Below are 20,936 nucleotides of genomic sequence, written 5' to 3' on the forward strand. Positions count from 1 at the left end.
TTTTGGGCTCATATGTCCTATTTTATAGTCTTTTTTGATCATTTATCTTCAGTTATTAAGGCAGAACAATATAGAGAAAAGGCCATGAATTCAGAATTAATTCTAAATTCAACTCTCGGCCCCTCCACTTACTACAGAGTGGAGGAATGTCCCCAAGCCTCAGTTTCCCCAACTTAAAAACAAATAATAACCCTTCATTTGCAGGGTGATTGGGAGAATTAAGTATAACAATGTACATCAAAGACTCAGCAAGATGGAAATGATGCTTTTCTTCTCTGCCTATCTGACTAGACTGCAACCCCTCTGCTTGCTCGTTCCCAATTTCCTCTCAGATTCACAAATATCAATGCAGTTAGCTCTTTCAGAACCTGGAGAAGTATGTCTACATTTGCAGCAGTAGGTCCTGTTATTAGGTGATATTTCTATTTAAAAAAAAAAAAAAAAACCCTACTGAAACCAGACTTATGACTTGAATTAATAAAAAAAAAAAAAAGAGTAGTTCCTGCAAGTTCCAGAAATATCACTCAGAAATAATGCTCTTTCCAGACCCCTAATGCTGACTAAGGTAAACTTAACCTCTCAGTTTAATAGGCTCCTGATAAATCCCTTCATGCCAATGGGAAAATAAGCTAGTGCCAAGATATTTTTAACTGGTCTGCACAAACACATCTTCATTTGCATCCAGCAAGATGTAACCTTAGCAACAGTGTGTATTTTTGGACTCGTTTTCATTTAATGCAAATGAAGCACCACTGATAGACCCGGAATCTGATGACAGAATTCAACGTGACCAATTCACGTGTCGGAGGCCTCCAAGTCCTTTGCCCGCCCAGCAGGATGCTGATTTCCTTTCACCCGCATGAATCAGTATGACCCAAACTGGAATTATTTTAAGATTTTATTTATTTTTATTTTGCGAGAGAGAGAATGAGAGACAGAGAGCACGAGAGGGAGGAGGGTCAGAGGGAGAAGCAGACTCCCCACTGAGCAGGGAGCCTGATGCGGGACTCGATCCCGGGACTCCAGGATCATGACCTGAGCCGAAGGCAGTCGCTTAACCGACTGAGCCACCCAGGCGCCCCCAAACTGGAATTATTTTAGAGCACTAATTTCTCTTGTTCCCTTTTTTTTCTTAAGTCACGCTTGTCACTCCTGTTGTAAATGGTCTAAAATATGGAGGAAGCTGTCTATTGTGCAAAGAGTTTAGGTTTCACATTTCAACAGATAATTAAAAATGTGTCTACCCTTCTTCGGACCTCTGACCTGAGAGCTGTTACCTACCATCTTTGAGTCAGAGTGTCTTCTATGAAATGGAGGCAATCATTCATTTGGCCATTTTTCTCCCTTGTAAAGTTGTGAGTATTCAATAACATTTCATATTTGAAAGGGATTTTTAGGGAGGGCAGAGGGACATCAGTTTGAGGGCATGCTTTTATAGTTTGCTGCCTTCCATCATGGCTGCCATGATACCTGGCACATAACATTGCTGGCGTTGAATCCAACCATCATACCTTCTATATAGTGGGAATGAGTTGGAGGAGACTGATCTCTCAGAAGACCAGCCCCCTCCAGCTTCTGTAGTTAGCACTTGGTTTGAGTTGCTGGGCTTGATCAATTTAAAGATGGACACACGTGGAATTGTTTGTGTATGTGGAAGAACAAGAAATTCTCACTTTTCACCAAAAGTAGAGCAACAAAAAACCTGAGTAACAGAGGGCTTTGCCAGTCCTATTTGAAGCGCTGAAGCTAGCTTCACACTAGTTTCTTCATTTTTCACCTGCTGTTGCTATGGTCTTCAATAGTCACACTGGTTTTCCACCTTGTTCATCCATTGTGTGCTGGAATAAGGGTTTACATGAGTAATTACATTGTCAAATAGATAATGATTACATTGTCAAATTGTCATCACAATTCACCAGGTCCTAGGGTCACAGACAGGGTCATAAATCCACGGATAAACCATGAATTAGGACAAAGAAATTTGAGTGGTAAGTATCTCTGTGTGTATGTGTGTGTGCATCTGAATATGGACATGGGTCCCAGTGTTTGCTTTTATGTCAAAGTTCATTCTATCTATGCATGTGACTTTATGGACTAGGGTTTTTGGGCCCGTATGGAAGTCTGTGAGTTCATGTGATATGTCTGTATACGTATGTGTTAGTAAATGTATGCATGCGTACGTAGTTTCTATATGTTTGTTGTTGTGTAGGAGGAAGGGAGCGGCTGAGGATGAAACATCATTTATTTGTTCATTCAAAAAATATTCACTTAGGAGATGAGCAAGCCAGACTTTGAGTCTGTGAGGTCACTGGTTCAGTTGATGGAAGAATCACGCCAAACAGAGATGGAGAAATGCTGGCTTCACTTATGTGTTTTGAGCAGTGCTGTGGCTGAATCCTTTGTCCATGGATGCTGAGGTGGCATCTCTGGGTCACAGTGAAACCCCTTAATGATCTCCAAGGTCAGACACATTACATTGTAGAGGGTTCTGTCTTTCCCTTCCTGCCTTCTGCCCTGTTCCCCTTTGTTACATGTCCATGTCCCTTTCTGTAGGTCTTACTCTTTTCTAATTAGCAGGGGCACCGACCTGGTGTGCTCCTTCTAGTGCAGTTCAAGATGGCACATCCCTGGCCAATTGGTTCAGTTTTCATTCCCCACAACATAGGTCCTAGGATGTCTACAGGGGCTTAAGAGTCTAACTCACTTCACAATGAGTGTTTATAATTAAGAGACTTGGTTAGGAAGATTGGTAGTAGCCCAATCGTTGTCAAAGTAGTATCTTTGAGTGTTCTAGGGAACAGAAAGAAAGCTCATCATTTCCACTTGCGTTAGTTAGAACATTAGGAAGAGATGATAACTTCAGATTTTTTTCTGGACAGAAGAAAAGAGAACAGTGCATTCCAGTAGGAAGACATGCCCTGCCCAAGACCCTCAGGGGTGACCATTATGGGGACTCGAGTCTCCCATTTCAGGATCTTTCAAAATCCCGCTCCCTGTGATGGTTAGTTTTATGTGTCAACTTGACTGGGCCATGGGGTGCCCAGATTAAACATGATTTCTGGGTGTGAGTGCGTGTAAGGATATTTTTGGACAAGATTAACATTTCAATTGGTGGGGTCAGTAAAGTAGATTGTCCTCCCTAGTATGGGTGGGAATCATCCAATCCCTTAAGGGACTAAACAGAACAAAAGGTAGAGAAAGGAAGAATTCACCCCTTTTGCATTCTGCCTGCCAGCTGGAGCTGGGATATCAGTCTCCTCCTGCCTTGGACTGTGATTTACACCCTCAGCTCCCTGGTTCTCAGGCCTTGGAACTTGGACTGGAATTATACCACAGCGTTCTGGGGCTCCAGCTTGCAGATGACAGATTATGGGACTTCTTAGGCTCCATGATCCCGTGAACCAATCTCTCATAATAAATACCCATTCCTGTATCTGTTCTATTGATTCTGTTTCTCTGGAGAACCCTGACTCATGCGTTCCCTGATCTTTCTTTTCCCAGAAGACCCCGGGCTGATTGAATGGCTCCTGGTCTGCCCTGTGCACCCCTAAAACACGTCAAGTTAGCTGCACAACACATCATGCAGCCCCCTACAGCTCACGAGGCATTTGGACCAGTGCTCACTCTCTTGGGATCTTCACATGCTCCACATGAGATGGGTCATTAGAACTATTCTCAAGATAGAGAAAGTGAGGCACCAGGAGCAGGATAGTACAAGGCAAAACCAGAGTGGAAGGCTTGAGTCCAGGTCTTCTGACTTGAGCATGCTCACCTGCCCCAGAAGTTAGGAGTTACTCAGGGCAGGGGGCGCCATCTTCTCTGGGTGCCTCCTCATCAGTGAGCTTGGGGCCTCACCTGGTGTCTAGGGTGGATTCTCCAGGAACCAGCCTGGGAAATTGAGATTAGGGTGCAGGAAGCTCACTGGGGAGGGGCGCCTGGGTGGCACATTTGGTTGAACATCTCCCTCTTGGTTTTGGTTCAGGTTGCGATCTCGGGGTCCTGGGATCAAGCCCCACGTTGGGCTCCACGCCCAGCGTGCAATCTGCTTGGGATTCTCTCTCCCTCTCCCTCTGCCCCCCCCAAAAAAGTAAATCTTTACCAAAAAAAAAAGGAATCTCACTGGGGAGGCTCCTCAGTGTCGGTATCTACAGGGAACAAAGGCTGCGGATTAGGCAGAGGGAGAAGCCACACTGCAGTATAGTTGCAAGAAAGGCCTCAGCTGTTGCTCCAGACAGCTCTGGAGCGGGGATGTCCCCTGAGTTGTTTTAAATAGAAGGGAGTCTGGGCCCTTGTACCCTATCGATGACCAGTCACTGGACGTCATTGCCTGCCTCTAGGAAGTGTGTGACCTTGGGCAAAGTGTTTCACTTTAAGGAAGTGCAATTCAGGGATTCAAAGAGAGGAACTCAGCTGAGAACCATCTGCTACCAATACTCCCAGCAGTTGGGGGAATGAGTGACTCAGCCCTTTGGGGCAATCTGGGGGACACGTCACAGAACAGTCAGGAAGGGGTTGTGAAATGGGCTTTTCTCTGCAACACTCTTCCCTCTTCTCTTACCAGTGAGCTCCCGTGGCACACGTTTGCACGCCCTAGATCTTTAAACACTGCTGCTTCTCTGCCGCTCCTCCTGGGCTCACGTTCAGGATGTTGCCTTGGCGTGCGCGTATCTGCGCATGCGTATGCTTCTCACCAATACCTACGAAGGCTCATGTCTGTGTTGGTTTCTCAGGCAGGGGACTCAGTATTTCCTGGCTGCCCTGGCTGCCATGTAAAATCAAAATTATAATGAAGGTATCTGAGCCCTGGCTTTGCTCTGTTTCTGCGTCCAGGGCATCTCTGGGCTCCAAACTTGTGACCCTGGGAAACTGCCGTGACACTTGCAAGAGCCTAGACTCCACCAGATGGGAGAATGTCTCCAGGTTGGGTGGTTCTGGGGCCTCCTGGGCCCCTCTGGGACCTCTCACAGGGGAGGACCCCAGCTGGGAGGGTGGACTGCTGCTTTGGCAGCGAGAGACTTGGAGGACGGACGCCGAGAGGCGGAGGCCTGTTCCGGAACAGTGGCTCCATTCTCCACAGAGGGTCAGCGGTCACACTGCGGCGAGTTCACTAGCGCTGCTTCTGAGCCCCTGAATTCAGACTTTGTGGACCGTGATTAACTAGGCCATGGGGCATGACCCCTCCCCAGACAGTTGTACCACTGCTCAGATTTCTCCCGTGTTCCAGAGGTCACACAGAGGGCCGGGTGTGAAAGGTCTCTCCTCCCCCAGGAGTTCATCCTTGCCCCCAGCTCGCACTTCACATTTTTCAGTTGGGGGTCAGGCTCGACTATCCGTCTAGACTGCAAGTCTGGAATCTGGCCACCCTGAGGCTGCCTTCCAGGCTGATGGACTGTATGAGGGAGGAGATTGCTTCATCCTTGGGCAATGTCAGGGTCTCCAGGAAGACCCTCTGGCTTTGCCATGAGGCTCCTGCCGAATGATACCAGAATTCCCCTTTGGTAGACAACAGCATTTTTCCAAGTGCTCAGACATAGAACATGGTATGAAGATAGATGGGGGTATGCAGTGTCTGACCTTGGATTTGGGGGTCTGGATCAGAGGTGGGGCCCTTCCTGGGAGCTGGGCGCGCGGGTTGGGGGAGGAAGGGAGTGCGGGAGGTGTGGGAGCCTGGAATGGAGAAGGCTATAGACGCTGGGAATGGCATCAAAACCAGTGCTAGGAGTTTACCAGCCCTCAATACTGTCTCATCTGGCTGGCATGTGACCTTGGGAAGGTCAAACAGAGAATCTATGAACGGGATTTCACGGACTGTAGTGTGGGCCTGTGGGCGCATGCGTGTCACCTCATGCTCACGGCAACGCTGTGTGTCCCCAGGTTCCTTAGGAGGAAGCTGGCTCAGAAACACAATTTGGATGCTCATTTGATAAATAGATTACCTCGCTGGCAGTCAAATGAAGCTTTCTAGAATAGCTGATGTCTGAGATGGGACTTCCAAAATGGGTGAGGACTTCGACAAACAGCCTTTGTTCCGGTCTTGCTCTGTGCTGGGAGTTCTCAGTGCGAGGGGGCGGTAGCACCCAAAATTGTTGGGGTCACCCCACCGCCCCATCCCAGGGGCTGAGCCATAGCCATAGTCCTCATTACCGAATAGATCAATAAGCAGGAGCTTCCAGAAGCAAGAACAGAGAAACAAAGGTGATTTTCGTTTATTTTTTTTAAAGATTTTATTTATCTATTTGACAGAGAGAGAGACAGCGAGAGAGGGAACACAAGCAGGGGCAGAGGGAGAGGGAGAAGCAGGCTTCCCTCGGAGCAGGGAGCCCGATGCGGGATTCGATCCCAGGATCCTGGGACCATATCTGAGCCGAAGTCAGACGCTTAACAACCGAGCCACCCAGGTGCCCCAAAGATGATTTTATTTTATAGAGTTCTTTGTTTTTTATGTCTGCAGTCAGAACCTTCATAGGAAGGGATCAAGGGAGGACGTGGCCTTCAGTGGTTTTGATTCCTGGACAGAGGCGCTTACTTGTCTTTCACAAAGAAAACTAGGAGGTAGCTATAGCCTGAGTAAAGAGCCTGGCTACAGCCAGCACCTGGCTCGGCTCCCCTCGGTGCCCTCGCTATGTGTCCTTGGGCAGGTGCCTTGTCCTCTCCTCTCTGGGTCCCCCTGTGCAAAATCATCAACTGAAAGGTGCCTTTCAGTTCTGACCCTCCATGGATCTGTTTCTAACAGAAATCGCACTTAACTGCCACCCTCGGAGCTTGCCTTAATAATATCTCTAGCTACCTAAGCGTCCCAGATTCTGAAAGAAGTAACATTTGTGAAGTGTCAGCTCCTCAGAAATGACGGGCAACTGGGGGGTTCCAAGCCCATCCCCAAAACCTGCTCCGTAATTTTAACACAGGCTAGGCTGAGCAGGCCTCCTTCCTGGAGCTGCTGTGTCTCTGGCGTGTTCTTACTGACGAGGCCACGTGTTCTTTGAACAGAAATAGAATCCGTCTGTCGCACAGCAAGTGCACTCCTGGGAGGACTGGGGAGTGTGTGTGTGTATTTTTATTTAATTTTTTTTAAAGATAATCCTCTGGCGTGGAGGGTGGAGGCACTGAGAAGCCATCGGCTCCCTGCTAGACAAGTCACTTAGCACAGCACCCCAGTGTCCCCAACTAGACAGTGCCAAGATTGCCCAGGCTGCATCCTGCAGGCATGTCTTGGGCTACAGAGAGGGGCCTCCTAGACCTTTTGGGGATAAAACTCCACTGTAGTGGGAAGTGTCACCGGGTGTGGGGACGCAGAAGCTGCCTTCCAAGCATCCTAGACTCGGGATTCCCATGAGCTAACCTAAGCTGGTAGCTCTGAGCTCATGCAACCCATAGACCAGAGACCATGATGCTCTGAGGTCACGGTTCCATTCACCCACTTGGAGAGAGCTGTCCTCCTCTGCTTCCCTGAAAAAGGGCATCCAGCTGCCTCATTCACCACCTGAAGTCTGCATAGTGGCCAGTGCACTTGCTCATGTCCTCATCTGATCTAGTGCTGAAACTAGCAACAACCTGAATACCCCGTGATAGGAAGTAGAATTGGGAGTTCAAGTCCAAACTCCCCCATATATAAGCTGTGTGACCTTGGGTGGGCTTTTTGACCTCCTCGTGCATTATGTCACCTGTAAATTGGAGCTCGTGAGAACATTTGTCTTACCTATCTTGTGGGTTATTGTAAACATCACAGAGAACGTTGGATGTCAAACTCTTTTAAGCATGTCCTGGGCTGAGCAAAAGCCTGGGGATGCTCTGGTTGTGGTGCTGGATGCTCACAGCTTGCAGGAAGGGATTAGAATAGTACCCAGATGACAACTACCAGGACGGGAGCTAGAACCTGAAACACAGGACATTGGGAACATGGGAGAGTAGGGGAGGCAGAGACATCTGTAAGCATTTCATGAAGAATTCCCTTATCCAGGCAGCCCCAACTCCCTCCCAGAACTTCCCCTTGGACAACCCTCAGGAAAGGGATCATAGGCTTTCTCATATATGTAAGTTCTGTCCCCCAGCCCTGTGACAAGTCCCTGAGTGGCCAGAGATGCTTCTCTGCATGTCCTGTCCCCAGAACTGTCCAGCTTAGCACCAGTTGGGCTCATCACAGGGGCTCAGCACCCCTTTCAGAGATATCCCCAGCCTCTCACCCCCCCCATCCCTGGGGGTGCACGAGCACTGCTCTCCTGAGATGCCCAGCTGAGCCAGGTAATTCTAATGTGAGGAGGACATCCTCAAGGAGAACTCCTCTGTTCACCTGACTCCTCTATTCTCCCCTCCCCAGGATGCCAGAATGGGGTCACAGCCTCAGCATCAGGCTCCTTCAAATGTTATTCAGGCCCCTTGTTTCCTGTTGACCCGAGGAGGATGGGCACATGTTAGACCCCAGGTGGACACGGTGGGGAATTCAGAGATAAGCACGCTTGGCCCTGACTCTCCCACGGACCTCCTAGCAGACAAGTCCTTACCAGGTCTGACTAACTCATTGCAGATTTAAGGGTGTAGATAGTCACATTTTAATCAAGGCCATGCCAACAGTGAGCCTCTAGAACATCTAGCTACTTCTTTTCATCTATGCAGCACCTCTGTGAGGATTTTCATACCTATTTTTCTGATGGGGAGACTGAGGCTCAGATAAGGGTAGTTAGAAGCAAAGCCAGGATTAGAGATAAACTATTCTACCACCAGGTAATGTATCTTCCTAATAAATGAAGACATTTCACATGGCGTGCTCTACGAGAGGCCCAAGATAAGTTTGAGGATGAGCATAGTGGAAAAAATGCTCAAATAGTTCTTGTTCTGCCTGGGATTAGAAGTTATTCAATAAATGAACATGAGTCAGTGGGGAGGTGGCATTTTCTCCCTGGAAAACATGGGTGTAATCTGCAATTAGAGCTTCCAGTAAAGTGGGCGGGCACCTCCTTGGAAATAAAAATCACTTCCAATAGGCAAAGTTGACCAGCTGTAGCTATAGAGGCTAGAGCCAGAGGAGGCCAGGAACTTAATGTCTTATGTCATGGCCACCTGAAACCTGCCCTGACTTTGGCCAGAAATTCTTAATTCGTATTCCTTCTTCTTCTCATTTGCTTCTACAATCCCTCCTCCTCCCAGCCATCTCAGTGATAATTATTTTTTAAAAATGAATCTATCTATATATAATTTGTATATGCATATGAGTGTGTGTGTGTGTGTGTGTGTGTGTGTGTGTGTGTGTGTTTGTGTGAAACATGTCACTTCCCTGATGAAAATACTTTATTGGCTTCCTCACTCCACAGGTAGAATTTAAACTCTAGTATGGCTTTTGGAGTTGTCTTAGCTTGGATTGTCCCCAGAGCATACCCTGAGACAAGGATTGGATTCTAGCATTCACAAAAGAGCTTTAAAGCCTACTGTTTTTTGATCTGTTATAATTTCTAACTATTATTTTAATCTCAGAATTACCTAATTCATAGGATAATATGCGTGCTTTTCTCTTTTGTTTTGTTTTGGTTTTTTTGAATCTATTTCAGGTTGCTTGTCATAAAAATTCCTTGATTCAAAAGCATTTGCTAAATGTCTTTTATGTGCCAGGCCTAGTGGGACACACCTAGAATTTATTATTCCTGTCCTTGAGAAATTTATTATCCTGTTAAGAAGCTGACATATAAGCCCAGGAAATAACTAAGAAATTATTCCAGTGACTTGGCAAACGAGCAGGAGCTCGTGCCATGGGGGAGTTCACCATGAGTTGGGGCAAGGCATCAAGGACGTGAAGCTCTAGCTGAGTCTTGAAGGAAGAGCAAGATATGGTAATTCTAACGTGAGGAGGACATCCTCAAGGAGTACAGTATCAATTGCACAGAGCCACAGTGGGAATAAGCAAGGTATGAGATAGAAGGAGATGAGGACTATTCCTGGAGGTGCTGAAATAGAGCGAGAGATATGGTTGGAAGGGTGCAGACTGGGGAGAACTCGGAGGCCAGCCAATGAAGTTGAACATCAGACAACACGAAACCAGCCACTTCTTAAGAAACAGGGAGGCATGGAGATGTTTGTGTTTGAGGAAGGACCATGTGGCAGTTGTGTGGAAGGTGGACTGGGGGAGGATGGGAGAATGCTGTCCCACTATGCCCTTCAGGACACAAGGCTTGAGGTGGGGACAGGAAAAGGAGATGCATGTTTGATGGGACACTGATCTGGATAGCAAGAAAGAAGAAGGATGCAGTAGTGAGGACTTCAAGGTTTAGCTTTTGGCAAGAAGTGTGGTGGAGGTGGCGGGGGTTAGGAGAAATTGACCCAAAGAGGTTAAGACTTGTTAAAGCCATATGAATGGGGAGTGTGTGTGTAGGGGGCACAGAGTTATGGTTTGAGAACAGGTCTGAAGCAGAGAAGGAGACAGAAGGGGTCAGAGGTAGGATCTGAAACCCCTGTCTTTGAACACAGCTTGGTTTCAGACATATTTACTGCTTGAGCCACTCTTTGCCCTGACTTCTCAAGCATCCATACTGCAACATGGAAATTGCAGGTCTATTCCTGAATAAAGATGCTGGAGTTAGAGAACTAAGCCACTTGAGAAGCCTGTGTTCAGAACCTGGTATGAAATCTGATGTTGGGCTTTTCAACATATCACCACAGAGTTTCCATACTCTTTCTTTTTGGCTGATGGTGCTACTTAGTTTTGTATGTAGATAAAAATGCAGCCCTTCAGAGCATGTACAGAAACACATTCACAGGTGTTTTGCTTGAGAGTCACTTAAACTCAGTGACTTAATATTTCTTCGCCCCAATATTTCTGCCATCCTAATCACCTGAGGGGCATGGTACATTTGGATCAATGATAGAAGATCAATTAACTATGATCCCAATTTCAGTGGGAGAATGGAAGGTCACACATCCTTCAGTGCTTGAGTCAGAATCGGGTAGAGAAAGCAGAGAGCCCTCCAAGTGGTCCTGGTAGAGCCTCAGGAGGCAGGTCCTCCACAATAGAGAGAAGAGGGCTCACTGTCTCCTAGTTCAAGCACAGCCTGGGCTCATCCTTCTGCCGAAACTGAATTCCACCATGCCCCCTCCCCCAAATCCGAAACCTGGCCTCAACCATATACGCCCTTCAAGACCCAGCTATAGCTCTGTTTCATCTGAGCCATCACCCCTGCCTCACACAGCTGAGGGAATCTCTTCAATGTGCTTTCCTTGCCTTTCATTATTTGATTATCTGAGGGTCGGTCTCCCCCACCAGACTGTGAGCGCCTTGAGAGCAGGCGCCATTTTCCTTCATCTTTGAAGTCCATATCTGGCGTAGTGCTTGGCACAGGGTCCATCCCCCACGAAAGCTTACAGAACGAATGGCAGAGCAGATGAACAAACAAATGAATGAAAGCTGTGGTTAGACAAAACAGTCTTCCCAGCTCTGTGGGTTCAGATGCTATGACACGAGTTGTTGCATGCTGTGGTAGTTTTTCAAGAACTTTTCACTTGTGTGGAGCATTTCAAAATTCCCCAGGCATCACGTCCTCTATCTTATCCTTACCTCCCTGCCATCCCAGGAGGTTAGCAGGGAAGGCATCATTATTCTGCTGTCATGCACAAGAAAACTGAGGCACTTGAGAGTCAAGGGACATGACTGAGGTTGCACATTAGCAGGTGGAGGAGTTAAGACTCTGACTCGAAACTTTGTTTTTTTCCACTTCATCACATTCGATCTTTTTCAATCAATTCTCATTCCCTTGTGCCTTTTAGGATTTGTGTGATATTTCCATGCCAGAGCCAAGTGGGGGACTCCACGCTGAATGCCTGATCCCTGCTTCTTCTGATTCTTATGGAAAGACAACCACTTTCCCTGACTGGAAATTCCAACAGGAGCTGTTATTTCTGAGATGCCCCATGTCTGACCTCTCCCTGCTCACTTTTCCCCGTTCTCTTCCAGAAGTCATGTTGACCCAGAGGACTTTCGAGCCATATTTAGGGGCTTGGAGCAAGATGGATTGGCAAACACTATTTGTTTCCCTCCTCTTAAAATAGAATGCTAGAATATACATTGTTCTATTCTTTATAGTTTTTTCTTCCTCCTCTCCCAACCCTCCAATTCTTCCATGCATGTCTATTTCTTGAGGCATTTTAAAGCTCCTCACAAATATGGGTAATTAAATGTATTCATTAAGTCATCCTTTGCTTTATCATAATGAAAACAAAGGCATATTTTTCTTTCTGGTAAAGACTCTGGCTAGAACACAAGAAACCTGAATTCTAGTCATCTTCCCTTAGTCATTGGCTTTGTGACTTCAGAGGAGTCATATAATATTTCAATTCTCTTGTTGATCATGTTGCATTCTCAATTATTTACCCAATTGCCTCCTTTATCAGACAGTGGACAACCAGAAGGCATGGGCAATATCTTGTTCAAATCTGTATTCTCCACACTCAGTACGGTGTCCAGAAAATATTGGTTGAATTCAACAGAGCATCTGAATGGAAGAGAGAGGGTGGAAAGCAATTGACTGCAGGAAAGGGACACCAAGAAACCTTGATCATCTGTCTGATGCTTTCCTTGATTCTTGAGAAGGAAGACAGCAGGATCAAAGGTGGGGGGGTGGTGGTGGTGGTGGTGGTGGTGTGTGTTTGCATACTTGAGCGCCCAGATGTCATTTGTTCTGAATGGAAGACACAGAGTTGTTGGCAGCAAAAGAGGGGAGGGAACAACGAGTAATAAAAATCCAGACCAGAGGGTGGATCATTTAATATCAGGGTCTGACATGACCAGAGGACATTGAGTCTAAATTCTCTAGTCAAATACCCAACAGACACCTCATCAAATACCCATGATCTTAGCACCACTGTGTGGCAATAGCTGGGAGTCAAGAGTTCTTCAAACTCTTTGAATGACATAAGGAAAGTTACCTATAATTCAGGCTGATCTTCAAATTTCCATGAAGGCAGAAGGCAATGACAATCATTAGCTGGACTTGGGGAAATGTAAAACTTCACATGGGTTATTGAATATATCATGCTATTTTCTGGGGAAATAGAAGCATACTAGGATTTGCTCCCTGTGGTGGTGTTTCACATCAACATTGCCAAGGCAATGCTACAAACTACCAGAAAACCAAAATATTAGTACAAAGGGTGGCTGGACTGGGGACAAGGAACACCCAGAGGGTAGAGACTTTGTCCGAGAGGAAGACTGAGGGATATGTATGAAGGCAGGGAATGGAACAGAGTAATCACATGTGATTAGTATAATTCGGATGAGGATATTATGGAGAAGGCAATCCTGCTCAATAGTTGAGAGCACTCAACTCAGGAGATTGGCAGGGTACTAGGAAGATAGGAAAGTATTTTTACCAATGGGGAGAGGAGAGTGGATTGTTCTTTAGAGGAGTAAAAATGCTTGGCATATCATATTCTTCTTGGGGAATAATTTCAACACTGAATTGATTTTCAAGATAATGCAAATAATTAAATTTAGAAAACAAAATAGTGTGAAAAGGCCCAGATTCTCAGCTATCTCTGAAATCCTTATGTATTTTGAGGCTGCCCCAGTAACAATATTCCAGGGATAAAGCAACTGGTCTGTTCACCGACTCTCAAATGCTCTGCCCATGACAATGGCCAGTGTAAGACTCCAAGATGCGCCATCCTGTTTTGATCATTCTCCCTTATGGAACAGGGACAATAAAATAACAAAAACAAAAGCCACACAATTCCTGCGAGCAAGAAAGCTGCAAATGTTGTCTTCGAGCATCAAGGTAACTTTTCCATAAAAACTCAGGTTTTGTTCATTTTCCTTAAACTTCAGAAGCAGGCTTTTTCCCATCATGATCTTGCAATGTTGGAGGTAATAGAGAGGCCTGTTTCCTGCGTGCTTGCTTCTCGTGGAGCAGCTGTTTCTGCATACAGAGCTCTGCTAGTTGTTTGGGGTTCCTTCCATCCTTCTTGTCTTCCCAGGATTTTACTGTGAGTGGAGGCTCTATTTAAGGGTCATTAATCTAAGGACCCATGGCAGAATGATCCAACAATCAACCTTGCTCTAAAACATCACAAGGAGTATCTGCTTTACACACGTAGCCACCTTTCTCCTAACATAAATAAGCTATAAATATCAGAGCTAGAATAGTTCTGAGACCAACTATGGCCCAAACAGGGGAGGGAAATGTAGCTCAGGACATCCTTCATTTGAACAAAAGTGAATGTAATTCCTGGACAAAATGTCTACAGGAAAACTAGATGGGCATTGCATTTTCGTTTGGCTATAGAGTGAGGGGGGCACTCAACACTAAGATGCACTCACCCATTACTAAGCTGTCAGATGGAGCTGACCATGGGTTGGCAAAACTGGGAAACCAGAGGAACTTGCTTTCATAGGCACTGGTGTCCATATTCCCTACAGGGATTTCAGATCTGTTGATTCCCAACCCCTTAAGAGCTTGGCATTCAGACATTTTCCACTTAGACTCTGAACCATGCCATACCTCTCCCAATTCCCCATTCTCATCGGACCTGGTTCTCTTCCCTCCTCGAAAGTTATCTATCTATAAGGTAGACTTCACATCTGACAAGCACCAGTCAGCCCAGAATTTAACCTTAGCCCGAGACCCCAGTGGGGAGGGGATTGGACCTAATGTTCACTCTGCATTTCTTGACGTTAGTTTTCTGGGCTCATAGAGCTTCTAGGAGTCCTGAGTTCTAATCACTGCCCTGGCAATCACTCACTGTGAGTGATTCTTGGCAATTTCCTTCTCTCTTCGCCATGATTTCTCCATCTGAATTTTCAGGCATCTTTTTTGATGCTGTCCCTGAAGGCAGAAAGCAACGCTCAAGTGAAAGAATTTAATATGGGGCGCCTGGGTGGCTCAGTTGGTTAAGCGACTGCCTTCAGCTCAGGTCATGATCCTGGAGTCCCAGGATCGAGTCCCACATCAGGCTCCCTGCTCAGCAGGGAGTCTGCTTCTCCCTCTGACCCTCCTCCCTCTCATGCTCTCTGTCTCTCATTCTCTCTCTCGCAAATAAATAAAATCTTAAAAAAAATTAAAAAAAAAAAGAAAGAATTTAATATAATTGTAATGATTTTCCCGCCACAGGGAAAAAAACTTTCATGTTTCTTTTCACTGAAATATTGATAATCAGTCTCCTTCCTACTCAAGAGACCCTCTCCCTTCCCCTCTGAGCTGAGGTTCACATCCTATCTTCCAACAAGAGAGTGCTGCAAGGCTATTCAGAATAAACATATATCTGTGCCTCACTTAGAATGAATCTCATCCCTGTCACGCACATAAAATATGACATCTCGGGTCATCACAGAGAGGAAATTCCATGTCTGCTAAATGCCTTCCTGCTCATGACACAGGAGCGTGAGTGAGGCTCCAAACTGGCTCTGGAGCCCTTCCTCATTTTCCAGCCTTACCTCTCCCCGCTCCACCAACACGATCCCCATGCTTCAGACACACAGTGACTTGTATTTTTCCATTGTCCATCTTCCAAACGGCCTCTGGGCTTGCACACACTGATGTCTACTTCATCTGGAGATCTTGCATTCATCCTTCAAAAAAAGACATCCCACTCTCTGAGACATCTACATGGGACTTTGCTGCTTGAAGGGGGCGGTTCACTCTCAGCCCCTTCACTAAATATTTGCATGATTTCTTCTCTTATCCTCCAGGAATGGTTGCTGGGTACCTCCCTGGGAGACCTGGGGCCACCCACTCCCTGCCTGGGGAAGGCACAGAATGCTCTCTAGGGGGCTTCCCAGCTTTCCAAGCCAGAATTCTGTGATGGAAAACACTTTACTTCTTGACTTTATTATAGGCCACCATTCATCTCCTACTTTGGAAACTGACAAAAAAGTCATTTCCTGTAAGGCATTCGGAATCCCCAACCCCCCACTAAAAATAATGTAGGTGCATCTTCTGAGTCTGTTATTTTTTAAGTAGTTGGCCTATGGACATGAGGAGAACTTTCATTATCAGTGATTATTGTTCCAGGAGCTAGATCTTTGAAAAAAATCACATCAAAATGAAAATACATTACCCACTGCTCATTCTTACTGAAGGTTTATGAAGCCTGTCTAGGTCCTTTGGTCTTAAGGATTGCCTCAGGAGTCCTGCATTCTCACAGGATCAATTTCAGAGAGGTAGCCAGAGCTAATTCTTCTGCCCAATCACCATACAGAACCATTTTATTGATTCTCAGCCCCAGCAACAGACTAGGCCTGCGAGTCTGTTGTATTTAGATTCCCCCCAATATTTCAGATTGTCCTCGGTTCCCTTCCCTCAGCTCTTAAGAATAGAGTTGTAGGGTCACACGGACTGATTTCTCAGGACTCAGTGGCCCTGTTCTGTCGCAAACCTGTGACAGCGGTCTTCCATTCGTCCCATGCCCCAGTGGGCCCAGTTTCTTCACCACACTTGCACCTCAGTGAGCTTGTACCCAGGGTGCTGACGCAGAATTGGAGTGGGGAGATGTACCACCAGCATCTCAAGGACCCATGGCCTTGCGGGGGGGGGGCAGGGGTGAGGCGGGGGAGACGTGGGACTGTGTTAGGACTTCCAAGGCCTTTGGCACTTTTGCTTTTGTGGGCCCTTCCCCTGTTAGACTTTTTTTTAAATTATAGTTTATGACTGTGTTGGTATGAATATGATTTCAGTATGGGCTGGGTTCATTATTACATGTTCATCGTCATTCCTTCCATTTTCCTTCTGATTTCCAAAGAATTTAAAACATTTTTGTCTGCCCTTAACAATATCGTGGGCCCCGGCCCCAAGCCTGAAGGTCCACCACACTTATGAGCGTGGTTGGGGCTACCGGCAGGATGGGTCCTTGAAGGCAGGGACTCTGTTTCAGTGTCTCTTCAGGATCCAGGCCACTGCCCATCAGGCAGGAGCTGGGCTAACCCTGAATCAATAGCCCTTTTAATCATGAAACTTTGAGCCTCACTTTTTAGATTTTAGGCAAAGTGCCCCAAATATGAAAAAAAATCCATAAAGCAGGTTTTTAAAATTTAAGCTGTACGAAGTTCCATTTACAGAACTGTCCATGCTTTCATCCTTCATTTTTACAGAATTATCTAACTTCTTCAGAGCTTGTAAGTTTCATACTAGAGGGGCCAGAATCACCACTACGGGATTTTTTTTTTTTTTTTGGCGAGGGGGTATAAAATACTTTCAGGCTTACAATTCATGTCAATGCATTCTACTATAGTGGCTTTTCTAATTGAACAAAATGGAATCATGCATGTGTTTAATCAGAGTTCAGTTTTCCAACTTGATTTTTCTGCTTGACACAGAGGAAGGCATTTAGGAATGAGCTGAATACATGTAATTCACATGGTAAATCTGGAGGATGATGTGTCCAGGGCCCTCAGAGGAAATAAAGATGATGGAGTATATTCTGGGCCCCCTCAAGATCAAGGCTCTTCTGTTTGCTAAGGATGAAGGAAGAGAGCTAAGTGCTTGAAAATTCCTAAGTATGTGCCCAAGTCTGCAAGCAGACTCCTGCCCCAGAGGCTCAGTGCTCTCCTTTGGCTCGCTGCATCCTCTGGACCCAGAGCAGAAAGACTCAGGCTGGGCTCTGAGCCGGAACAGACTAGAAGAGTGCATTGCTACCATTTATTGAGTGAGCATGGAGTGCCAGGCACCGTGTGAGGATCCAAACAGACATGATCTCATTCAATCCTTACAGTTCATTCATTCCAGAAATGTTTCATAAGCAGCTTCCAGACATCATAATGGGCAACGGAGATACAGAGATTATTAAAATGGTTGAAACAACAACGTCTCAATTTTCCACTGAGTCTACCTCCTGTTTGGGAAGGTACACAGACAATAATTAAGCATATAAACAAGCAAATAAACAAATGAGTGTTGTGTCAGTGAGTACAGCAAGGAAGCAGACAGGGCAAGGAGATAGTGTATTCTAGCAGGCTGTGTGCTATTTCAGAGAGATTATGAAAGACGGTCTCCGACAAAGTGGCATTTTGGCAGAGACCTGGCTAAAGTGATGAAGCGAATCATGCAGATAAACGGGGACAACAGCTTAGGGAGAGGGGACAGCAAGTATGATGGCCTTGAGTCAAGATTATGGGTAGTATGTTTGAAAAACAACAGTCATCCTGCAAAATAATTACTATTATTCCCATTTTACAGATAAAAATCACAGGCATCGTGAGGCAAAGCAATTTGTCAAAGGCCACAGAACAGGTGGGTGGTAGAGCTATAATTTGAACCTGACTGTCTCTGACTCCAAGGCCTTGGTTCTTCTCATCACATCATGTTGCCACACCTCAAGGCAGCTCTCAGTGGTTGAAAAAGAGAGTGGGATGACCCATGACCTTACCATCCTGCATCACCCTCCCAGAGAAGTTTCCTGGATCCTTCCTTCAGCTGTATACCAAGCGGCGTATATTGCCTGAGCAATGATGTGCCCACCTGTGCTGGGCAGCAAGGGAAACCCAGTGTTTGAACCACCTGCAATCTAACTCAGAAGACAGCTAACAGAGGGACAAAAACCAAGCCTAGCGGTGGTCAGAGAGGCAGAGGTCTCTTTCAACTTGGGTGGCCCAGAGAGGCTGGCTGGAGGAGAGAGGATATGGGCTTGGAGCATGAGAAGAGGTGATAAGCTTCGGGTTGGTGCCTGCTCAGCTTTCCCACCATCCTCACCTATGGTAGGGAATGTCTGTTGACTGTTTTTCCTTTCCCTCCTTCTCTTGCCAAGGCTTCCCTGTGGGCAGAATGTTGTCTGTCCCACTGACCTTGACCTTGGCCATATGGCGAGCCCTGGTGAATGGATGTGGGTGGAAGTGACAGGTGCCTGTTCTGATTTGCAGCTTTAAGGGTCATGGCCAGGCTACACCAGTCTCCTTTTATCCCTCTACTTCACCATGGGAAGCAAAACACCCAGGTAGCTGCTGGCCCCAGAATTTACAGACGTGTGGAGCAGGTCTAAACCCAACCCACTGTCAGGGCGAAGCTCTGCCAATCCCAACCGACTTGAGCCAAACCTGGCAGATGCCAACAACGTCACAGTGGGTGTGTCCACCTGTGCATGGGACATAACTGTTTATTTTAATAAGCCTGTGAGGTTGTTGGGATTGTGTGTTACACAGTGTTATTATAGCAGTATTCGAAAAATACTCCTTTGCCCTCAATCATTAGTAAACTCAGGTAAGCTTCTTAACTTCTCCAAGGGGATAGGGCACATGATGAAAATCAGCCTGAAAATATATTAATCGCTCGGATTCAAAGACTCCAAGTTCAAGATCCTGTGTCTGATGTTAGACGGATATCAAGGATTGGTGGCTGTAGACCGCACATAGCACAGCACAGGGGGGATTAAAAAAAACAAAGTTGGTTGCTATATCCCAGCACCTCTGCTCCTTACGCTGGTGGGTATTAACCGTGCTCCACAGAATCCTGGAGCACCAGAAAGCTTGCTAGGGGCCAGCCATGGTACGAGGATGCCAAGGAGAGCAGGGATTCTAGCTCCATCCTAGAATTTTAGCTGCAGCTCAAAGACCTCTACTTTTATTGGTTGTATGCAATCAGATTCTTTATAAGATTTTGTTTGAGGTTGAAATCTGCCAGTGAGAAATGTGTGGGATCGCTAGGGTACGTGAAAAGCTCAACCTTTGCATCCTGATATTTAAGGGCCCGCCTTCATGAATTATCCCTATTCTCTTGTCTGATGGTAAGTCCATATCTCTTTTAGCTCCAGCCCCTGCTCCCAAAAGGCTGTGCACCCCATTTACTATCCCGCAAGTGAAGTCTCCTCTCCTCTTTCTCTGTGACTCTCTCGCTCCCTCACTATCTGCCACAAGCACACTCTGTTCCTCAGGGCGCTGCTTCAGTGACCGAGAAAGGCCCTCAGGGAGCACCTAGTCCATCCGCTCTGATTTGCAATGCTGCAGGGTTGATTTGTAATTCCAACATCTACTGTGTATTTCCTAAAGACGGGTACTGCCAAGCCTGAATTAGCTCAGGGAAGCCCTCAATATTTTGAGCCTGTGAACTATTATTCTTTCCATTTTATGGGTAAGGAAACGGAAGCCCAGAGAGGTTTAGTAACTCGATCAAGGTCACATAGCTATTTAGTTACATAGGCTAAAGAGACTGCATTTTAACATTTTCAAAATATCGCCTCCTTCATTTTAGATACAAAGAAGTTGTAGTATTAATGGAATAGGATTTGCTTGAGATCATACAGCTGGGTTATGGCCCCGCAGGCTGGCTACAGAGATATGCCTCTGGGCTCACTCAGCCCTGGCCGTGCCCAGGTGTGGAGCTGCCAGCAAACCAGGATGCCTCACCTGCGTGCGGTCCACCCTGGGCATTTTCCCTTGCTGGCTGTTCCAGGTCATTTCCTCATAGGGTTACAGCTCCTTGCTGGAAGGCATGTTGAAGCACTCTGGGCCACTGGCTTTAAACTGACCACCCACTGATATCATCTGGGAAGTTCTGAAAACTCCATTGAGCTCTACTCTCAGGGATTCTGATCAAATGTCTGGAGGCTGGGCCGGGACACCAGTGTTGTTGACATACTCGCAGGTGGCACCATGTGCCCCCAGACTGAGATGCTCTGCTCTAACCCAGCACCCTGCCACCCCACTCATTTCTAAGAAAGAGAGAGGACCAGGCAAGCCCCAAAGAGCAAAAGCCCAGCCTGGAAGCGGAGACCCTCTGATTATAAAGCTCGTTTTTTTTCCCCACCAAATGGAAAGTCCTCCCAAACCACTTCAGGCGTCTGCATTCTCTCTCTTCCTACGGCACATAAGCCCAGAGCTCAATGAATAAAAATCCTACCTGGTTGGAAAAAAAATAAAGACAGTTGCACACAGAACCTGAACGTTATTGAGGCTATGCCGGGGACTCAGTCAGATCACTGGGGGTCAGGAATTATAAGCATCACCAGCTTTTCCCATTGTCCTTTGCATCGGGTTTAGA

Source organism: Halichoerus grypus, chromosome 10 (genome assembly GCF_964656455.1).
Source record: "Halichoerus grypus chromosome 10, mHalGry1.hap1.1, whole genome shotgun sequence".
NCBI lineage: Eukaryota > Metazoa > Chordata > Mammalia > Carnivora > Phocidae > Halichoerus > Halichoerus grypus.